This window comes from Arachis stenosperma, chromosome 1, assembly GCF_014773155.1.
Source record: "Arachis stenosperma cultivar V10309 chromosome 1, arast.V10309.gnm1.PFL2, whole genome shotgun sequence".
NCBI classification, from domain to species: Eukaryota; Viridiplantae; Streptophyta; class Magnoliopsida; order Fabales; family Fabaceae; genus Arachis; species Arachis stenosperma.
Window position 1 is genome coordinate 73,278,912 of NC_080377.1, and position 7,704 is coordinate 73,286,615.

Here is a 7,704-nt window from a genome sequence, read left to right on the forward strand (position 1 = left end):
CCTCTACGACGGCACCACCGATCCAAGTCACCACCTCAGCAACTTCAGAAGCAGACTGTACCTAGTCGACGCCTCCGACGCGATTCGGTGCAAAGCCTTCCCCACCACCCTCACCAAGTCGGCCATGAAGTGGTTCGACAACCTGCCACCAGGATCAATCTCCAGCTTCGAGGACCTAACCAAAAAATTCCTAACAAGGTTCTCTATTCAAAAGGACAAGACAAAACACCCCCCAGTCTACTCGGGATCAAGCAAGGTAACCAAGAAACTCTCTGAGAATACATGGAGCGATTCAACAAAGCCTGCCTGGACATACAACACTTGCCCACTGAAGCAGCCATCATGGGACTGGCAAACGGCCTAAAAGAGGGACCGTTTAGCCAATCCCTATCCAAACGATACCCGACCTCTCTATACGAGGTGCAGGAGCGGGCAGAAAAATACATCAACATGGAGGAAACCTCCCAGCTGAGAGACTCTTCTAGAAAAGAATCAACCTACCCGCTCCGAGATCGAGATCGGGAACAAAAGAAAGAAGAACCCAACTCGGACAAGCCGCGGAAGTACCACAGCTACAACCCCCCCTCCGAGTCTCCCTAGTAGACGTCTACAGAGAAGTATGCCACACCGAAAGATCCCACCACCCCGACCTCTAAAACACAAGAGAGCGGGGAGAGATCGGTCCGAGTACTGTGAATACCACAAACTTTATGGCCATTCTACTAACGACTGCCATGACCTAAAAAATGTTATAGAAAAACTAGCCAAGAAGGAAACTCGACAGATACATAGCAAGAAAGGAGAAGAAACCAAGAAGAGAAGGAGGGGAGATAACGAAGATCGGGCAGAACGAACCCCACGAACCCCTGAAAGACACGTACACATGATAACGGAGGTTTCGCAGGCGGAGGAACATCCAGATCCTCGCGAAAAAGGCACCTCAAAGAAGTCTACCACATCCGAGAGACAGTCCCCTGCCCGAGCTACCTATTACTCATTTACCCGAGAAGATGCTCAAGGGATAATACCCGGGCACGACGATCCAATGGTAATCACCATTATTCTAGCAAACACCAACTTACATCAACCCTGATTGACTAGGGAAGCTCAGCAGATATCCTGTTCAAAGCGGCTTTCGACAAACTCGGACTTGAAGAAAAAGAGCTAAAAGCCTATCCCACCGACCTATTTGGGCTAGGGGACACCCCAATCCATCCCTTAGGATACTCTCGCTACACACTACCTTTGGAAAAGGCGAGCAATCTAAAACATTAAGCATCGACTACTTATAGTCGACGTCACTTCAGCATACAATGCCCTCATTGGGCGACCAACCTTAAACAGACTGGCAGCTATAGTCTCGACCCCACACCTCTGTATGAAGTTCCCCACCACAAAAGGAATCGCTACCCTAAAGGGCGACCAAAAACTAGCACGACGATGCTACAACGAAAGCCTAAGCCTAAAAGGGAAAGAGATCAACACGATAGAACTCGGACGAGTCCAAGCCCGAGAAGATCTTCGACCACAACCAGAGGAAAACCGAAAAGTCCAGATTGGGAGCACACCTGAAAAAACGACAAACTAGGGGCAAACCTCGAAGCGGGCTTAAAAGAGGAACTCAAACCCTCTTAAGGAGAATTCCGACCTCTTCGCCTGGAGAGCCTCCGACATGCCAGGCATAAGCCCCGACCTGATGTGCCATAAGCTATCAGTGTACCCGGGATCCCGACCTGTCCAACAAAGACGCAGAAAGCTCGGGCCCGAAACGCATGCAAGCAATAGAGGAACAAGTACAAGCACTACTAGATGCAGGGTTCATTAGGGAAGTAAAATACCCCCTATGGCTCGCAAACGTGGTCCTGGTAAAAAAGCCCAATGGAAAATGGAGAATGTGCGTCGACTACACGGATCTCAACAAAGCCTGCCCCAAAGATCCATATCCACTACCAAACATCGACGCCTTAGTAGATGCAGCCTCAGGCTATAGATATCTCTCCTTCATGGACGCATACTCAGGATACAACCAAATCCCGATGTACGGACCTGACCAAGAAAAGACCTCGTTCATACCCCAAGGGCAAACTACTGCTACGTAGTAATGCCCTTCGGGCTGAAACGCAGGGGCAACCTACCAGAGGCTAATGAACAAAGTGTTCTCAGAGCACATCGGACTACAACTGGAGGTGTACGTCGACGACATGCTGGTAAAGACACAGGAAGACAGAAACTTGCTGACCGACCTCGCCAGTGTCTTCGGCACCCTCAGAAAACACAACATGAGACTTAACCCGACGAAGTGCACCTTCGCCGCAGAAGCCGGAAAGTTCTTAGGCTTCATGCTGACTCAAAGGGGCATCGAAGCAAACCCGGACAAATGCCAAGCAATACTCAATGAAGAGCCCGACATGTGTCAAAGAAGTACAACAACTGAATGGAAGACTGGCCGCCCTATCAAGATTCTTGGCAGGATCAGCGATAAAATCACTACCTCTCTACTCACTCCTAAAGAAAGGGAAACCCTTCTCGTGGACCCCGGAGTGCGAAAAAGCCTTTCAAGAATTCAAGGAATTCCTCGGGCGGCCACCAATCCTAACCCGACCTTTAAAAGGGGAAGAGCTCGTACTATACCTCTCGGTCGGACATCGGGCAGTCGCTTCAGCGCTAATACGAGAAAATGATCAAGGACAACACCCCATATACTTCGTAAGCAAGGCACTACAAGGGGCCGAATTAAACTATCAAAAGATAGAAAGATTCGCCTACGCCCTAGTGCTCACAGCCCGGAGGCTCCGTCCCTACTTTCAAGCCCACACCATCAAAGTCCGGACAGACCAACCCATGAGACACATCCTGCAAAAAACAGACCTGGCAGGACGAATACTACAATGGGCGGTGGAACTGTCCGAGTTCGACCTCCACTATGAAGCCCGGACTGCCATAAAATCTCAATATCTAGCCGACTTCACCGCAGAATACACTGAGACCCCTGGAACCCCACTCTCATGGAACCTATATGTCGACGGGTCCTCAAACAAAACGGGAAGCGGAGCCGGGGTCATACTCGAAAGCGACCAAGGAACGCGGATAGAACTATCCCTAAAATTCGAGTTCCAGGCTTCAAACAACCAAGCTGAATACGAGGCCCTACTAGCTGGTCTAAAGCTAGCCAAAGAGGTCGGAGCCCAGAGACTCGCGATCTTCAGCGACTCCCAGGTCATCACATCACAAGTAAATGGAAGTTACCAGGCCAAAGACCCAACTATGAAAAAATACCTGGACCAAACACAGGCACAATTACGCCACTTCCCAGAAATACAAATCCAGCACATACCTCGGGAACAAAATGCCCGGGCAGACGCCCTCTCAAAGCTTGCTAGCACCAAGCCCGGAGGCAACAACAGAAGTCTTCTCCAGGAAACCTTACAATCTCCCTCCGTGCCAAGAGAGGAAGAAATACTAAATATATCCAACCAACAGCAAGGATGGATGACCCCCATACTCAACTACCTGAGGTCAGGAACTCTCCCCGCCGAAAGAAAAGAAGCTAAAAGGCTTACAAAGGACGCCCAGAATTATACACTAATTCACGACATATTATACAGAAGAGGATTCTCAAATCCCCTCCTTAGGTGCGTTCCGACCTCAGAAACAAAAGGCGTCCTCGAAGAAGTCCACGAAGGCATGTGCGGGAACCATCTCGGAGCTCGGGCACTATCCAAAAAAGTAGTCAGGGCCGGGTTCTACTGGCCGACCTTGCAAAGAGACGCAACAGAGTTTGTGAAAATATGCCCCCCCTGCCAAAAACACGCCAATTTTCACAAGGCACCACCCGAAGACCTTATCAGCATCACTGCGCCATGGCCCTTCGCAAATGGGGACTCGATTTACTCGGCCCGTTCCCACAAGGACCGGGGCAAGTCAAATACCTCATAGTAGGGGTCGACTACTTCACAAAGTGGATCGAAGCTGAACCCTTAGCCACCATTACGGCTCAGAAAAGCCGCAAATTCCTATACAAAAACATTGTCACAAGGTTCGGAGTCCCCTACTCCATCACAACAGACAATGGAACACAATTCACGGACACAAGTTTTCAGAAATTGGTGGCCGAACTAAAAATCAAACAGCAATTCACATCAGTGGAGCACCCACAAGCCAATGGGCAAGCAGAGGCTGCAAATAAAGTCATCTTGGCCGGGTTAAAACGAAGACTCCAAGAGACCAAAGGGGCGTGGGCTGAGGAGCTCCCCCAGGTACTATGGGCATATCGGACAACCCCACACTCTACAACGGGAGAATCACCGTTCCGACTAGCTTATGGGATGGAGGCAATGATTCCTATCGAAATAGATGAAGGGTCACCCAGAATCATCTTCTACAAAGAAAAAGATAACCCGCAGGCACAAAGGGAAGAACTCGACCTCCTCCCCGAGGTCCGAGAAAGAGCCCGGATTCGAGAAGAAGCCTTAAAACGGCGAACGGCCCTCAGATACAATCAGAAAGTTATAAAGCGAAGCTTCTCCATCCACGACCTAATTCTAATCCGAAATGACATCGGAACACAAAAGTCGGGAGAAGGAAAGCTAGCCGCAAATTGGAAAGGGCCCTACAAGGTAACAGAAGTCTTAGGAACAGGCTATTACAAAGTATCCGACCTAGAAGGCAACGAGCTGCCCAGGGCCTGGCACGCCTGTAATCTAAGACGGTACTACAGCTAGAAAAATTTAACCCGAGGTGTACTCTTTTTCCCTACAAGGGTTTTTTAATGAGACACCCGGTTAAAATAAAACACCCGACCTAGTCAAGGGTAAACACTTTGTAAGTATTCTTTCTTTTTAATACTAATCGAATTTTTCTATTTTCTTTTCTCCTTCCTCATGACGAAACAAATCCTAGAAAGTACCCCACCAAGGCGCATTAATTTATGCTCGACAAAACGCAAAAAATCATTTGTCAAGAGACCATACAAGGTCGGCAAAGATAAAAGCGACGAGGTTCAAATTAATGTGAGAAGTTATAAAGTAACTCTGAAAAGGCTCAAAAAAAAAAAAAGAGCCAAATAAAAAGAGATTACAAAAATAACTTAAAGGGCCGACCAACGAAAAGGTCGGACCTAACAAAAGGAGGTACTCAAAGGCCCGAGGTCCGAAGAAAAGCCCGGATCCAAGGAAGAAGCCTCAAAACAAAAGTTTCAAAACGCTAAGCTAAAAAGTTGTTATCCAAAAAGCAACTAAAAAGCATAAAAGCGGAAACAAAAGCCAAAACGCGAACAAGGCTAAAACAAAGGTTTCAAAACGCTAGCTAAAAAGTTGTTATCCAAAAAGCAACTAAAAAGCATAAAAGCGGAAACAAAAGCCAAAAACGCGAACAAGGCTAAAACAAAGGTTGCAAAACGCTAGCTAAAAAGTTGCTATCCAAAAAGCAACTAAAAAGCATAAAAGCGGAAACAAAAGCCAAAACGTGAACAAGGCTAAAACAAAGGTTTCAAAACGCTAGCTAAAAAGTTGTTATCCAAAAAGCAACTAAAAGCATAAAAGCGGAAACAAAAGCCAAAAAACGCGAACAAGGCTAAAAAAAGGTTGCAAAACGCTAGCTAAAAAGTTGCTATCCAAAAAACAACTACAAAGCATAAAAAGCGGAACAAAAAGTCAAAAGCGCAAAACACCGCATAATAAGCTAAAAAAGTTACTACAAGTAGCTAAATAGCAGAAAGGTGTCCAAAGCGTTCACGAAAAACATCCAAAAAGCAAAAAGAACCCACAGGCCGGGTAAAAGGCCAAAAACAAAAGATCACAGAGGATCAAGGACCTTTCCGGTCTCCACATCAACAGAAGGCTGCGGAGGAAAAATGGAAACTGGGACTGCATCAACGACACCGTCATCCCGGTTTAAAACCTCCACGCCAGAACCATCCCCGGCCAAAGTTGAAGTCGGATCCGCAACCGGAACCTTGAGGTCGGACACCGGAGCCTTGGGGTCGGACACCGGAGCCTCATCCTCAGTAGGGGCAGGAACAATCTTTCCCTCCACAACAATGTATCCGTACTGAATAAGCTCAGATCCAGGTCGGGAGCAAGAACCCGGATCTGATCCCTCAAATTCACAAACATAGCATCCATACCCTTGGCCACATTATCTTCCAGCTCGTAAAAATCATCCCGAGCCGATTGCAACTTCTCCTTCGTCTCCACAAGCTCGGCATACAGCTTGGTATAGTTCTCCGTCGCCACCTTCGCCATCTCCTCAGATGTCTTCGCCGCCGCCACAGCCGCGGTAGCCCTAGTTTTCTCTTCCTCCAAAGAGATCTCCAGCTCAGTAATCCTGGCAGCCTTCAGTTGACTAATCTTATCAAGATCAGACTGAGCCTTCTCAAGTCGGGAGCTGGTCGCACCAATGGGGATTTCTTGAACTCCTGGGCAACAGCGGCATGAAGACTGGCCATCCGGACACAGCTCCGCGCCATATACTGAAAATGATGCTCCATAGACACATCATCAGTAGAAATAAAAGTCTGAGGAAGAATATGCTGTTCAATCCAACCAAGGGCATCAAAATCCTTGTCATTAAAACCCGCAAGCTCCTGAGAGGTCTTCTGTTTCTTGGGGGGAGGACCCGAGGTCGAAGGCGGGGAAAGGTGACCGGACCCAGAGGTCGGAGGATCTTGAGTTATAGCTCGGAACTGAGGAGTCGGAATGGTCTTCGACCGAGTCTGAACACCCACAGTAGCCTTCTGCGGAGAAGATCGGGCAGAAGCCTCAGCCTCGATATTCCGAGCAGCCGCAGACTTCTTCGACCGACGAAGAAACTTCATGGAATCCGCCTGAGAAGACATCTCTGCAGAAACAAAAAGAAAGGGATTATCACAAACAGGAATTCCACCAAAACAGGCAAAATACTAAAAGGATGAAGCTCGGAGAGGTCGGGAACTACCTAACTCGGAACGGAGAAGGCTTGGATCTCCCAACATTTTCTTCGTGTCCAAGTGAGGTGCCCGACCCCATAAACTGCTCAACACACCCACAAAGCCTGCTCCACCTCATCTAGACTCTCAAAGGTATACTTAACCGACACTACATTCTCTTGCCAACAAAGAGGAAAAGAAGGCTCCCCACTCTCATCTAGAAAGAAAGGTCGGACGTCCCCAGCAGCCCGGACCTTGAAATAATAGTTCTTAAAATCATGAAAGGACTCATCGTACAAAGTACAAAACTTCTTTCCCTGGTTAGCCCTAAAAGAGACCCAAGACACCTTCCCTCCACCCGACCCCGGTTTCGTCAACACAAACAGATAGGAAAAAAGAGAAACAGAGGGGGAGACGCCCAAAAACTGACACAAAAGTTGGAACAGCTTTAAAAACGCCCAAGAATTGGGATGGAGTTGCGTAGGGGCAAGATTACAAGACCACAGCACCTCGGATTCTAGGTCAGTAAAGGGTCGGACACCCAGCTTAGAGAAAAAACAATCGTAAGCATAAAAGAAAAGCTTCTCGGAACTTTCTAAAGGCGGGAAGCACACTCTCTCCTCGGACTCCGGGGCTACTAGCTCATAATCCCGCTCAGACTCTCTATTCTCACAAATGCTACACTCCCTACGGAACCTAGCTAAATACTCAGAATCTACAACAGAAGGGACTCTTAGAGGACCAGGATCTACCCAGCCAAGACCACTTGGAATCTTGGTCGACATTGCTTGAAAAACCTT